The 16,379-nt window shown below is 39.8% G+C and overlaps 1 protein-coding gene across 11 annotated transcripts in view; it reads right to left on the reverse strand.

Annotated features, from left to right (window-relative positions):
- The window catches only part of MBNL2 (muscleblind like splicing regulator 2), a 158,444-nt gene that overhangs the window by 3,114 nt on the left and 138,951 nt on the right, over positions 1–16,379 (reverse strand). The gene's annotated exons all lie outside the window — the stretch shown is intronic.

The following is a 16,379-nucleotide window of genomic DNA, read 5'->3' on the forward strand; positions in this document are numbered from 1 at the left end:
CTTTATTATATGTTCAATTCTCATTCAATTAATATTTGCTAATGTGATAAGGAAGTCTAATCAAAGAATTAGTTTGTACGTGAAAGGTTCTTTGTAAAGATTAAATATAGATATTTAAAAATGTGTAACAAATTAAGTAATACTTATCTATTAACTTGCATTTATAATTCAAAGATATGTTCCCATCAAAAGTAATTTTGTTCCCAAGATACAATAACAATTAGTTTCAAATTCAGGAACCACTTAAATGTCCCATATTAAAGAAAAAAGAAATAACGTTCTAATAAAGCTGTTAAAACAGTCTTAATAATTCCAAAAGCACAGATAAAACTAAACTATCAAATACAAGTTTGATATAAGTTCATTTCCAACTCCATAACTTTGCAAAGGACAGGGAGTTTGCCCTGTGTGACCCAGTCATCCAGCTTACAAGCCAAGCTTTTGACACATTCTAACAAAAATATTTATTCTTTGTGCAATGCTTTGACCAAACTTTGTGCAGTTAATAAACAAAATGTTTATTTATTAAATAGCCGAGTCTTTGTTTACAAAATAACCAGTAAATATTCTTTATGATCAAGGTCAGCCAATATTCCTACACACTGGGATCCAATTCCCAATAAAAGCCTCATTTCTACAAGTATGATTTCTTATCCCATTATGTTAGAATTTATACATGTGGATATTTTTTACATTAAGTAGGTATTTCTGCAGTTAATATAAAACAGTTTTAGTACATATACTTAATTTCTCCCGTGAAATAAATATGAGTATCCTTTATTTTATTGGAATATACAGATATGTATGGAATTGATAAAAATAGAGGAAGAATTCATGTATGTTAAATATTTGTACTAAATGGAAACTCAAAACTTTGGATAAGATGAGATCATTTTTTTGTTTTTCAAAAAGTTCTAAGAATTTAAAATTAATTGGGAAAAAATATCTCATGTACTGATATACAAATAAAAATAATGAGATATAATGGTTTATATGTAAATACTATCATACTATCTTTGAACAGTCATTGCAAATAGCTAACATTAATTCTTCAGATGGCTATATTATAGCTTCATTTTTAGATATTTGATTATTAAATAGGAATTATTCTATTTCATCCCTTAGCTTCAATCTTGTCTGTAAGTTTTCCAAATAAGAATGTGCCCTAGGACATCAGATCATGTATTTCTTTTTTCTTTCTTTTCACTTCAGCAGAAGTCTCTCTAAAATATTTATGGAAAACAAACTTGCAATTTCTTAAATTGATATATAATAATATATGTTTTGAACATATTCACATTCTTGCTTATTGACTGAAATGAAAATGCCATATAGGATGAAAATTCCCAGCCACCTGGAAAGAAAAAGTATCCTACAGAGAGCCCAGCAATGGGCAAATCTGTATTATAGAAATTAGTTACAATGCTTTGGACTTGAATTTGACAAACAGACGTGTCCGACCACCCAGATGTAATTGAACTGTAAATCAGCCTTGAAGTTAACTAAAAGCATTAACTGGGCTCACCCAGACTGCTTTTCCCCTCTGCCTCAGCCTACACACAATCCATTGTATGGATAAAGACGTAAATAAAAATGACCTCTGGTACTAGTGAACTCTCAGCCGCACTGCTTCCTGGCATCTAGGCCAGAAAACTCTGGCCATACCCTGGTCTATGTGTTGGGCTATCTTGAGGACTGTATGTGTGATATTAAAAGATGAATTACACCCCTGCCAGCTGTGAGCTTCAAGAGGTTTAAGAGATTTGATCTTAGATGGTAGGAAAGCTATGGGTGTTTTTTGGTGGTAGCATTTTTCTCAAAAATACCGTTTGATTATTAATTTTTTTCCTGAGAAATATAGCTTGTTGGTACAGTCTGAATTAAGTGTACTCTGGGGTGAAATACATTTTGGAAATAGAGACAGATCAGGAATCCAGATGAGGACCAGTTACCAACTGAGAGCCTCTTATTGAACTCCTGCCCCTTTGATCACTGCTTCTGATGTTAGAAGGCACATGATATTACAGGTCTTAGGGCCCACGGGGAGAGGAGGACAGTTTCCAGCAGGAAGGAACCTCTGGAGGGAAGAGGAGGGCCAAGTGGGCGTGTGTCAAGCGGGAAGGGTGTGGAGAAGCTGTTTTGAGGGAAAGAGGGCTCTTCTGTGTAGCTTTTAATATGGCTTTTCTTTAGTCAGATTATAGTTTTAATTCACATCAAAAAACCATAATTTAAAGTAAGATGAATAGGTAATTTTATGTTTCCCTGTTGCCTCTCTTTGGAGATTCTCTTCCACACCAATTCAATATGAACATATAAAATATGTTCTATATACGAAAACTTCTTCAGCCTCCATTGTAATTTCAATGGCCAGGAGGATCAAAAGCTTCTGGAGGTACCTGAATATTTCAATATAGATACAAAACATATATTCCTAAAAGAACAGGCTTATATGTGGTCCCAGAACATGGGCTCCAAGTCTGATATTGACAAGTCCTAATCCTGAGCTGGTCTATTTTAAAAAAATGGCTAATTAAACCACAGTTCACCAAAGTGACCTCTATAGACTGGCTGTCAGTGGCATCCTTCCTGCCCTGCACTCATCAAAACTGAGGCTGATATCCAAAATTCTTTCCTCAACCTCCAGGCACCGCAGCCCATGCTTTTTGAGAAAGGTCAATCGAAAACTCCCCTGGGGACTGCCAGCATGTGTAGAGGTCAGAGAAATAGCTACGACACTAGGTCCCCTAAAAGTCCCCTCCCTGAAGCATCGTTATTGTCTCTGTTTTAATATTAATAGATACTCCCCTGATTTTCCAGGAGGTACTGAGAAATTTTTATCAGAGCCTTAAGAGCTATGTCAGTACTGCCGGTCATATTTCACAGACATGGAAAAGGCAGCATGAACAGTGTCAGCTGGCTTGCACAATATACCAAGTACTTGTGCAAACCAGCATGAGCTTAGAGACGTTAGCTCAGTCTGCTCCCTGGCGTGGGAATCCCCTCCAGGGTGTAGTGACAATCTGCAATGGGACCAGGAGACAGTGATTCCAAACAGCAGGTCTGTGCCTCTCATGGTGCCAGTGGAGGCCAGTGCTCAGAACCCCCCTGGGAGCTTGGGAATCAGGGAAAGGCGAGGCCATGGGGTAGGGCCCAGAGCAAACAGAGCCTGGAGCCCTGGATGAGAGGCAGCAATGACTGTGTGCAAGAACCAGACGCATAGCAATTGCTGATGGACCTGCGGGCTGCTAGGCTCCCCGCTAGGTCATCCCTGCCTGGGTGGTCAACCACATCCTACCCTAGGCCTCCTCCAGGCGGATGCGGCAAGCATGTCTGCTTATGACAGCAGAAGCCCTACCCAGTCAGAGTTCCACCGCTTCAGCTTCTAAGGAGCCCTGGCAAGCTGTATCATAGGAAAGAAATCGAATATATTGAACACGTTGTATTTCTGTTCATCTCTCTGATAGACTGGTCCCTCAAATAAGTATTATTTTCTATAACAGAATCATGATGAAGATGGGGATTAAATTATTAAAATAAGATTCTAGCTAACCTTTTATGGAAAATCAAAATCTTGAACTGAAAGCATTATTTTCAATTTCTTTTTCCACTAAAAGGAGAACACACAAAAATGAGAATAGCTGATGCCCACCAAATCGGCGATTCTGTTTTTAAGACAAAGACACACTTGATCTCAAAAAATGACTGCGTTCATAAGTCTTCAGTGGACCCTCTAGTTTTAACAAGGGTGTCTGCAGGCAAAAATATCAGTTGGCTGCAACAGAGTCTACCAAGCAATGAACATCTCCTTCAGGTGGTTGGATTTAAGAATGTAAAGATTCTGCTTAATCCACATCTGTAAATTATTCCCATATGAGCCCAGGACACAATGAGTCTCATTTGTATTTACTGAAGACAAAATTTGAATGGCCCCAAAGGACATCAAATGGGTTGTTTCCCCACCAAATGTGTTATGAGCAGCCATTTAATAACCCCTGCCTCCCCAGTGACATGCCTACCGTTGACTCACAGTGCAATGGCAGTCAAGCTCATCGCAAAGAGGACTGGGTTAGGCACTGCCTGAATACTAAGCCTACTGGGGCCAGGCAGGAAATGTGCGTAAGTGTGTGGATCAGCCTGCAAGTGTGGCAGATGGAAGGGCCTGTGCCTAGAAGGAATGGAGCAGTAGCTACTCAGCTCTAGCCACCTGTCACCTGCAGAAGCCTGGGCTCTATAGTGCCTGACCTTTCCATCTGCCAAAAGAAGCTGCTGATTCACATTATGGAAAACAACTCTGTATGGTCAGATATATCTTTGGGCTGAATTCAGCTATGAGCTGCCAATTTCTGTTCTCCTTGAGCCTTACTTTCTTGAAGGAGATATCCACTAAGCCTGGATTGCTAGCTTCCTGAGCCGGGCAGTAGCCAAGGCTGAAGGCATCATCCAGGGAGGCAGTGCTGGTGATGGTGGGCGGGATCAAGAGAGCAGGTCTAATGGGGAGTTCATCCTGTAACTTTCAGACATTTGGCTTTCACCCAAAGGAACAGGGTACTTGACCCACCGGTACCTTCTACCTAAGAAGAAATTACTGACCCTCCCTTGACTGATTCACCAGATATGAAATATACATGTTGCCTTGTCTTTTCCAAGATGATGATGGATTCAGAATGAGCCACCCATGTGCCCTTACGTTTGGTGTGCACTTGAAAAAGAGCTGACCAGAGTGAGAAATGCACTCAGTTGAAAGCAAAATAGTCTGTGCAGAGGCTGAAACACTGAACTTGAAAGCATGAATACCACGAACTCAGCAGCGGAACTAACTAGCACTCATGCAAGAGGGTTCAAAGAAGACAAATCAACATATAATTTCCTCAGTGCTTCACAGGTATCAAGTATTAATACTTTCTGAGTTTTCTACCTTGTGGCTGATCTCCAGGAAATGTACATATAAATAATTTTGGAAATTGTGAGCTTCTAGATGACTTCTAGACATGTTTGCACTTCTTATGTAAATGTGTTCATTGCAGACATTCAGAGATGTCAGATGAGTTATCCTTTAAAATGTTAGTTCAGTAGTAAATTCAGTAAGAACTCTTATTGCTTGGCTTAAATGATAGAAAAAATCATTTCAGTGAAAAGACCGACTGTTTCTAGGGATCCAAACCATGAGAAACAGTTAGAAAAGAGGGCTAATGAATGTTTTAAACATTCAATACTAACTGTTTTTGTAACGTTGAGTTTGGAGAGGTAGATATAATATACCTTATTAAATATCTGTGTGGCCTCGCTGAAATCTGAAGGAATCTCAGTGGATCTGCATACCACTAGCGTAAGAGCTCAAGCAGACATTTCCAAGCAGGGCTGTTGCATTAACTGGGTCCACAGCACAACCGAATTTCGTAAGGACAGGGGCACTGTCTCATTCCTCTTTAGATCCCTAGTAAAAAGGATGGGGCTGGCTATATAGGAGGCACTTCTTAATTACTGGTTGCATGGATGGCTGAATAAGTAAGAACTTACCGAGGCATAATGCCGCCGCCATGTTGGCATCTACAGAAGACCAACAGACCTCTCACAAGCAAGAGGTTGCAATGGAGGCAGGAAAAGAACCCCTTGGAGAGTTTACATCTGTTACCCTTTCAGAGCATCTAAGACTTCAGGAATATCCAAGAAAAAGAAACATTCATCCCCATCCCCTCACCCCATATTCTATATAGATAAAAGGAAGAATATTCCAGGCTGGGGGCAGAATCGCTCAGAGGATGGAAACATGGCAGATAAGCAAAAATGCCACCTGAAGAAAACTTCTAGACTTAGAATATTTCTTAGAAATCTCTTCCCATGGTTAGAGGGCCCTGTTTCCTCAGAAGGTAATTAAAGAAAGGGATGTTTCACTGTCTCCTTAAACAAAACTTATTATTAATCTAAGAATAGACAACTGGATGGAATTTCCTAAAAATATGGCCAAGCTAAGGAGGCCTGCCTGTTGCTCACTATCCCAGTATCTTTGTCTTTATTCACGGCATTCTTCTTGTTCTGTCACTCATGTTGCTCTTTGCTACTTTCCACTGGCGTTCCTCCGTCCTCCAGGCCCTGCGTTATTTAATATTCTCTGCATCTTCTCCCTAGCACTCCACACGTCTTCTCCATGGAAGCCTCTACTGTCTGAAATTCCCTGGTTTTGTCTGAGAGGTGAAACTTGTATTTTGGTTGAAGCAAACTCTACAAAAGCAGACAGCCATTTGTACATCTTTGGCTGCCAGAGAATTCTGTACTTAATTCTAGGGTGGATTACTATAGATTAGCATACTATGAATTATTAACATCGAAAGCAAATGCCTTTGGTTTCTTGGTGGACATAGGTTATCAGAGTAATTCTCATGATATGTGTTGATCAATGAACACTTTCAAGAACTTTGACTTATTTCATGACTATTTGTAAATTTTGTTTTTGAAGATTTTTTTTTGATGTGGACCTTTTTAAAACTCTTTATTGAATTTGTTACAGTATTGCTTCTGTTTTATGTTTTTGGTTTTTTGGCCATGAGGCCTGTGGGATCTTAGCTCCCCGACCAGGGATTGAACCCGCACCCGCTGCATTGCAAGGCGAAGTCTTAGCCAGGGGGGACCGCCAAGGAAGTCCCAGTATTTGTAAATTTTAATTGTATAAAAAGTTCAAAGATAATTAGAGGTGCATGAAAAGACACTTTGAAAACCAGTCACCGTCATTATTTGAGTGGTATGTTGTTCCAGGGCAGGGCAGGTCTTCTGCCGTATTTGACTTGTTTTCCAAGTGGAGTTTTATTTATACAGAAAAGGCATATAGTGGGTTGTGGGAGAAAATTCTCAAGTGTGACAACCAGTTTCACTCTTGGGAAGAGTAACCTGAGGTTGGTGGGAAGGCCCACAATATTTAGCAGAACTTAAAGAGTACTTCAGTCCAGATTCTTGTCTTGCCTTCTGTCATTAATATAAAGTTTACACTTAAAACTCTAATTCTTCTATTTTCAATGACATATCACTTTGCTGATGACTCACGACTGTCTAATATTTTCCACTCTACGATAGTTGAACAAAACGATTTTTCAGATATACTTTCTAAGAATTATCATTTAAAATACTACTAACTGAGTTTTTATATAAAAGGCAATAACACTGGCCTCATTGAAAATTACTGACGAGGGTCCACACTGGCAATTTATATTATCTGGATAAAATACATATATGGAACTTCTTGATTTGAGTAAGATTGCAGTCCTTGCATGAGTCCAAGTCACCTGGAAAAATCCAGGCTCTTGTGAGTATTGCAGTGATGCTTTGATCATGATTCCCAGCTCCACCCCAGACCCAGCTGCAGTCAATCCCCATTCCCCTGAGGGAATTCTGAGACTTACTTCTGTTGCTTTCATGGTGAGATGGGAATCTACACCTCAGATCATCTAAAAATCCATACATCGTTCATGGGTGACTTTTTCTCCAAAATAATATTTATGAGGAAGAAAGGAAAGGCATTTGAGAGGAGATGTTTTATTCCTCATGCTTCCCCCTGTTGCTATAGCAGTGTTGAAAAGAAAATCGCATTCGGGAGTGTTGTGTGCTCATTCAGGAAGAGAAGGGCTATGAGACCATGTTTGCTCTGCAGGTGCCAGAGCAAGTCGAAGTAAAACAAAATGCTAGATTGGAAGGGCCACACGACAGCCAGGAAAAAAGAAATTGGCAAATCAATTATAGCATCCAAGGCAAATGAGAAAGAGGGTGGTGTGAATGCATCTGGTGGCCACCCAGGACCAGGTGCCAGCTTTTATCTTCCTATTCATCCTCTGGCATTCTTGGCTCCACGCCGTACATCCCATTCCTACTCCACACACCTTCCCCAACAAACATTCCAATCACACAATGAACCATAGACTGTGGTTCCTCTACCCTCAGCTGGTGGAGAAGGTGAAGGACTTTCCTATCACACGCTGTCTGGGGCTTTGGGTTAAGCATATGCTTTTGGCATCCTTCTTGAATCCTAAAGATGTAGAAACATCCATGAACATGGTATTTAGCCTCTTTCAGGCTGTGAGCACAATATTATCCTTGAGCAATGTAACCAGTTAAATAAACTATTATAGGCCAGCCTGGAGACCTAACCATTAAATCCACCACTGTCTCCATAGGAAAATTACTTGAGTTCCAAACCAAGTGGCAGAGGGAATTTTGAACAAACATTTTTAAAATTAGGGACTGTATGTATATTAAGGAAGGCTAAATTCCTCTACTATATCAAGAAATAATATATAATAATTGGGCCACACTATTTAAAAATATTGTAAAATATTATGGAAAAGGTAATAAGATATTTTTCTAAAAATATTATGTTTAGAATATGTGCAGTGAGATACGGAGCAAGCAAGGCTGTCTGGGATTAGACAGGCTGCCCACATCTGAGGCTACTTCAGGGAAGGTGACCTCTGGACATGAGGGGAGAATCTAAGAAAACATTTTTTATATCTTTAAAAACCAGTTTATGCAGCGACTGGAAAGAAATTTCAAAAGCATTCCTTTAAACCTGTTCTTTTCAATATGGGGTTTTGCTCCCAGTAATAAATTGAAGAATCAGGCCAAGAAAAATCACAGAAGCAAGATCCTGCTGGATTTAACACTAAGTCCCCAGTCCTGCCCAGTGCCCTGCTTTTGTATCCACCACCATTATGTTAGACTTAGAATCCTGGGCACATTTTGGCCGTAGTATTCATTTTAACAGTGGAGCAGAATGTATAATTCAGTCCGCTAAGAACTGGCTTTTAAGACACCAAAGGCAGAAAAGTAACCAAATGCTGGGATTCAGTAAAAAGAAGGGTAAGTTAATGTCATGCGCAGGACATGAAGTGTGTCTTTGTGTATTGTAGTCATCTTACACATTTCTCAAATTGATAGGATGACACTGCCATTTAAAAAATTTCCAGCAAAAGTAGTTTTGTTTTCTTCCTTTCTAGTTCTTTGCCCGGGTGTTTGTGTATGTGTGTCAGAGAGCGAGAGAAAGATGAACAAAACCACTCAATGTGTGTAAAATAATGGTGCAAAGGAAAAATCAAAGAGAGTCCTGGAGTGGAATTTCGGGAGGCTTGTTTGTGCCACCAACCAGCTTTGTGACCCTTCTGGGCCTTAGTTTCTCCCTCTGCTCGTACCACATTGGCACCTCTGCAGTGTGGTGGGTAGTTAACCAGGTTGCCATCTGTCCTCCCTGATAACTCCGCAGAAAGTGCCCTAAATATCCTGGTATAATAGATGGCAAAATAGAAGCCAAAGGAAGAAAGCAAGCTCCTACATTCTCTCTAATTTCTCTGTTACTAACTGTCCTCCCTCAAAGCTCAGTGGTTAGGCCCATTCTTTCAGCTTCTCTACTTCTTGAGATGATCCTTATTATATAATAATTACTTTGACTGTAATTACTTACATGTTGGTTTATTGCCTGTCCCCTTGACAGTGTAAGAGCCACAAGAACAGGGACTGTTTTGTTCATTGCTGTATTCCCAGAATTTTGAATTTCACATGACACATAGTGGGCTCTTTGTAAACATTTGTTGAGAAAAAGTATGAAGATGCATTGCACTGGGTTAACAGTGGGCTTTTGTTATGGCCTCAGAATAGACCCAGCTTCTAGCCTGCATGGTTCACTGAGGAAGAATTTGCATTTGCACTCAGTTACCTGTTTCATGAAAACAGAACTCTTAAAGGAAAACACAGCAACAATAAAGAATTTTTAATGTGACAAGAATAATTTTATACTATGGATTAAAAAAAACAAAAACCTACGTATAATTAGGCCTCTTTCTTTCCAATCCTAATACTTTCTTCTTTGGAGAAATGTCTATTCATATCCTTCACCCAATTAAAATATTGTGGTAAAATAGGCAGAGCATAAAATTGGCCATTTTAACCATTTTTAAGTGTATGGTTCAGTGGCATTAAGTACGCTCACACTATTATGCAACTGTCACCACCATCCATCTCCAGAACTTTTCATCATTCCAAACTGAAATTCTGTGCCCATTAAACAATAACTCCCTGTTCTCCTTTCTTGCCAATACTTAACCCCTCCTTCCTTCTTTCCCTCCTGTCCTTCTTTTTATCCTCCCCATTTTGGGCTTCAAAATGGAATTTTTCTGTTTGCATACCTGAATCATCATCGATTCCTTGGGATACTTTGGAATTGAGCTCTATGGTTTTACCTACAACTGAATTAACCTCTAGTCACTCCTTTCACAGTTGCCTCCTCCAGGCTGCCCAAAACATTCCTTCTCAAGTAGAACGAATCAAGTAGTGATGTTCGTTTAACCTGAGATTTATGTGAAGGTAAGGTTCTGTGAAAACAGTGGAGAAAAACAGTATCTCTCTTTTAAAATTATTGTTTAGAAAAAAAAAAAAGAAGTCCTGGATGAAAGGACTCCTCCTGGTAGACTCTTTTTTTACAGAAGTTTCTTGCCAGTTTACCACCCTTGGAAGGGTGAAATGGTGCCCTCATTCATCTACTTTCTAGCTCTTGTTTACTGGACTGAAATTTGAATTTCCTTGTTGGTCTAATCAACTAAGCATATTTTCAGACATTTCTGATATCGAACTTGGATTTTAAAAAGGTTTGCTTCTACTGGAACTTTCTTCTTAAATGGTTAAAACTTTGTAAACCAATAGTTAAACTCAGTAGTTAGCAGTTTTTAAGGGAACCATATAAAGAACTTCACCCCAGTCCTACATTGACCATAAGCTCCAATCTAATTCAAATATGGTGGAGACACAAGAGAACAGGATTTGGAGATCAGTGAACCTGAGTTCTAAAACTGTCCGGCCACTTCCAACCTGCTTGAATCTGAAGCACATTATTCTTTAAAATTTGCTCTCCTCTGGAAAATGGATGAGACACTTCACAGAGTTCTACTGAATATTAAATTAAATAATGTATATAAAGTGTCTGATATGTCGTAGTGTTTTTTGATAAATGTTGGTTCCCTTCCCTTGGTCTATTTATTTTAAAATTCATAATCCTAAATAAAATTTGGTTTCAGCTTCTACTTAAATAGGCATTCAAATAATAATTTTGTGCATTTAAATATTATGTGATCTGTATGACACTCCATATGTGTTGATAATAAATTTGATTTTGATGAGATTAGGATTTTCTAAAATGTCAAATGCACTTCCCTTTCTGTGTATGTATATCTTGACCTGTCACTGACAACTAAATAAATATAGGCTGAACTTCTTTATTGTTCATGAAAGTCTTGACTGTCATTCATATCAATCATTTTTCAAACTAAAATCCTTTATTTTAAAAGCATCAACATCCAGTAGCATACAGTGATCAATGTCTACTGCAATAGAAAGTTACATCCCTGGTGGTCCAGTGGTTAAGACTCCACGCTTTCACTGCAGGGGGCACGAGTTCAATCCCTGGTCCTGGAAGTTCCGCATGCCACGGGGTGCGGCCAAATAGATAAATTAATTAATTAAATAAATAAATAAATAAAAAATCAAGTTAAAAAAAAAGTTACATCCCATGGGAGGCAGCATCTCCCACTCTTTAAATTTAGATCCAGTTCAAACCCAGCTTCTAGACCTAATAACTGTGTTCATGGGTAAGTGATTCAACATCTTTTATTCTTAGTATTCCTTTTCTCTGTAATGGGAATCAAACGTTGTCCCTAATGCATAAGTTGTTGTGAGCCTTAGATAATGTAATTAACAAGTGCTTGGTGGTAGTAAGCAGATGCTACTGTTATCCTGTGGTAATAGTTCACCTATTTTAATTTCCTAGGCTATGCCACAAAACATGAATATGAATATTTTGACAAGGTGTAGCATTTACTAATAATTCTTAGATCACTGGGCTTAGAGCAAACCACTATTTATGGACACTTCTGCACACCCAGTCTTGTCTAATAAACATCCATACTTCAATTTTCAAACCTTCATCTCTTCTCAGATAGGTTCACATAACCAGCAGGAAAAATGAGGGGACTTAGGTTATGAGTTTATGTTAAAAAAAAAAAAAGAAAGCAATTCTTAAACACAGTTTTCCAAGGCAAAGGAATACAGTGGGGTTTTCTGCTCATTCTTCACACACACCTTAGATTTCCCTCTTTTAACTTCTTTCCTTGTTCAAGGCCATCCTTAATGTTACAGGGGTCAGAGAAGACCAAAGAAAAGAAGATGAACAGTAGGAATTGATTCAAGCAATTCCTTTTCTCCTGGATCTTCATAACTAAAGTGGTTCTCTGGCCCTTTCAAATATCTCGGGATAACAATGACAAGAACTGAAAGAATGACTAATGGAAGAGTTATGAACAATATTTTGAGAAAAAGAAGGAATTGAGTTTAACATCCCTGGGTATCTTTTTGATTCCTCCAAAACCTTTCTCAATTTTAAGGAGGAAGAAAATCTATTGACTGTTCACAACAATGTATAGCTAGCATATTCATGCTGGATTGTGGTTTGAGGGAGGGAAAGAGGACTAAGCATGGTGTTAGGAGATAAGTTTCTAATCCCTTGTGTAACCTTGAATGAGTCACTTAACCATTGTAGGTCCTTTTCCTCATTATAAAATGGAAGGTTAGGAGGTTGGGGGAGGTTGTATATCTGGTTTTGCCACTTAATAGATAACCTTGCACAAGTTTTTCACTTTCTCAAAACTGCAGTTTCCTTATCTGTATATTAGGGAGAAGAATATTTCCTTACAGGGCCATTTTGGGTTTTAATGAGATAATTCATATAAAAGCTTAGCATGATGTCTGGCACTTGGTAAGAGCTTACTAACGGAGAGATGCTTGCGTTATCTTTGTGCTGTCTGTATGCTCTGTGGTACTTTGGGGTCCCTTTAATGATCATTTAAAGCACTTTCTCAGGAAGGCAGTGTGGTGAAAGGGAAAAAACACTACCCTAGGCAGGACACAGACAATTGGGTTCTATTCCTGGTTCTCTTATTATTTATGTGACTTGGGTAAGCCACCTTACCGATCTGGGGTCTTGTTCCAATTTATAATGTAACTTGCATCATCATTTCCCTTTTCGGTTATTGTAGAAGTATGGCATGGTTGTGGTCAGTTTGCTCTTATGACTTATCGCCTTTCATAACTTTGATGTAGTTAATGCAGGTCTTGGGTCAGACCTGCGGTGCCTGAGGCAACAGTGACTATGGGAAAATGGGTGACATTTTACAACATTCAGCTTAATGATGCTGCTTCCAGAAATGCATTGTGGTAAATACTGAAAAGTGTCTGTATTTGATTATAGGAAGCTCATCGACATAAACTCTGAGATCTTTGGAAACTCCAGAGCAAGGAGAGTGACGATAATACTATAATTTGACCACCGAGAGTTAAAACAGACAGACCAAAAGTTTCAGCATATTATACATGATGCCGAGGCATGATGGAATCTAAGTGCTAGACTAGCTGTAGTTTTTCATAAACCAGTGTCAGAAAATACCAGTCAACAAATTTCTCCTTTACATTACAAATAAAAGTGAAGTGTCAACAGGAGCCATTCTTTTTATGTAAGTCATCGGGAGAAATGTCTTGTAGAAGGTTGATGTGGCAAGGGGCAGAGAGCTGGTGAATCCACAGATACTATAGAAACTGGCAAGAGCCACTGGGAGAGTAAAGGATCAAAATGCCTCCCTGAATTTTCTTGATTTTCTTAGTTACAGTCTGTCCTCCTTCATATCTTCAGGTTCTGAATTCATGGATTCAACCAACCATGGATAGAAAATATTTGAAAAAAAAAATTCCAGAAAGTTCCAAAAACTACAACTTGAATTTGTCGTGCGCTGGCAACTATTTACATAGCATTTACATTGTTTTAGGTAATGCAGAGATGATTTAAAGTATAAGAGAGGATGTGCGTAGGTTATATGCAAATGCGCCATTTTATATAAGCGACTTGAGCATCTATGGATTTTGGTATCACTCGGGGTCCTGGAACCAATGCCCCACAGATACTGAGGGACGAATGCATTCATCCTCCCCTCCCCACATTTTCCCTTTTCTCTCTATCCCAATTTTATCACTTCATCAACAAAGTAGCTTCCTCACCAGTTAACCTGTGCTCAGCCTATCCCAGCTCACACCTACCCACTCACTTCCGGTAGGTGAGTGTTTGCAAGTCTCTCGTTTCGCATTTTGCTGCCCTGCCCTCAGCCTGCCTTTTGACCTCCTCAGTAACCTAACCTCTCCTCACCTGCTAAAGGAGATTTTCTAGTCCTGCCCACGTGTGTCTTCCCTTCACTCCCTCACTCACTGCGGTGTGGCCTTTAGTGCGTGTGAGCTACACTGTCCCCCCCTTTAGATCTGACGTAGTAATAGCTGCTCCGTCTGCATCTATTGTGGGATAAAGTCTGAAACTGATTCTGAAACTCCTAGCTGAGCCGCGAAGGCTATTGGGGAAGAAGGTGGGATAAGGGGGAAGCACTGACCTCAGGGTCAGAGTCTTGAGGTCAAATGCAGGCCCTTCTACTGATTAGAGCCACGGCCACATCTGAGCCTTGATGTCTTCACATGTTAAAGAGCGAGAATAGGGCCCATCTGATAGGGTTAAATGTGAGAACACATGTAAAGCATTATGCTGGTACATTTATAATGCCAGTCTCCTTGCCCCTTACCCCACCCCCAGCTCTACCTGTTACATTTCACTCTGGTCAGGAACAACCTCACCTGTTCCTTATCTAATTCCTACACATCCTTCAAGACCTGCCTCCGCACTTTTATACACAGTAGTGTGTATACGTTAATCCCAAACTCCTAATTTACTCCCCCCTCCCACTTAGGGGTAAGGCTCTGCCGTGGAGCTTACTTCCCATGCAGTAATGTTTGAATCTTTGACTATTCACTTTGTGACACTGTCTGATTGCTTCGCATCTCTTTGACTAGGCAGTAAACTCCTGGGTACCCTTAGCACCTCCCCACACTGGTGGCCTCTAGAATGTTCAGCAGACTCAGACAGGTCTGACCTTGGAAGCCATTGACTCCTGCGATGTGGCCCAGAGAGAATGCTGGAAGAGGCTGAGAGGCCAGACCTCATGCCAGTTTGTCTTTGACTCATCATGGCGTCATATCCACTAAGTGAAGTGACAGTCAGGCCAGCTTTGTGTCAGGAGACGGCAAGGATCTCTCCTCTCTATCCACCCACACAGCAAGGCTGGCAACTTCCCCAAACATGCAGGTAGAAGTGTGGGAAGGCAGGCAGCAGTGGCAAAACTTGGGGAGATAGATGCCTATAAATCAAAAATTTTCTCTGTTCATAGCAACTTTTATTAAAAACGAGACCCCATTCATCTCCCAACCCTTGGCAATGGATCCAAATTCCTGCACTGTGCCTAGTCTCTCTTTCCTTACAAATCTAGAGCTGGAAATAAACACACATATAGGATGAACTGTATATTTATTCCTCTCAAAAAGAGAAAACCTACAAATAGAAAAATGAGCATGATTTTATTACGGTCAACAAAGCCAAAGTACTACTGGGAATATAACTTTTCAATCTAAAAAGATTCCCCCAAATTCCATCAAAATGCAAAAGAGGGTGGGATTTGAAGGAAAATAAGTAGGACGGTCCACCAGGCAGTCAAGTTCCCCAGAAGGACCCTTGACATTTTCTCTTCAGCTGCACAAAATTGGAACTGATATTATGTCTTTAGGTGCTGTATACAAAAGAATTCTACCCAAGTTTCTCACCACGAGGTGTAAATTATTCATGAAAAATGAAAATGTACTAGATTACAACCCTTACATAACTTAGCCTTTCCTTGGAGAATCTGCAAATACATATATTAATTAAACCTCATGGTAGTTCTGCAAAGCAGCTGCTTCTGAGGCAGGAAAATAAGAGGCCTTTTTTCTTCTTATTTTCTGCTTTCTTGAAGAGAGAAAATCATCTGCCTCTATATGGTTCTCAAAGATCCAGCTCCACCTAAGACATACGGAGCAACCCTCCCACCTCTCCTCTCCACCTTAAACATCTTTTTTTTTTTTTCCACCAGACTAGCAAGACTGGATTCCAGTGCCCCAGCCACGTGGCACCATGGAATTTAGACTCAAATTGCCAAGCAGCTTTAACCAATGGTGTTAACTGAACGCAAATGCCGCCATTTTTATTGTTTTGATTTTTTTATTTGACGAGATATACAGCAGGCTCCAGTGAATCTCCCTCTCTCTCCTCCTCTGTCCCTCCACCCCTCTTTCTCTACACACACACACACACACGCACATACACACTCCCTCTCTCCACAAAATATTTGATATGGCGATTCTGCCTCATCTGAGGCAAGCAGATCCATTACTGAAACGGAACCTTCCTCTACAGTTAGAATATCAGCCCAAAGTTAGAGAAGGCCGAGCAACGTTAG

The sequence above is a fragment of the Balaenoptera physalus genome, assembly GCF_965194825.1.
Source record: "Balaenoptera physalus genome assembly, chromosome: 18".
NCBI classification, from domain to species: Eukaryota; Metazoa; Chordata; class Mammalia; order Artiodactyla; family Balaenopteridae; genus Balaenoptera; species Balaenoptera physalus.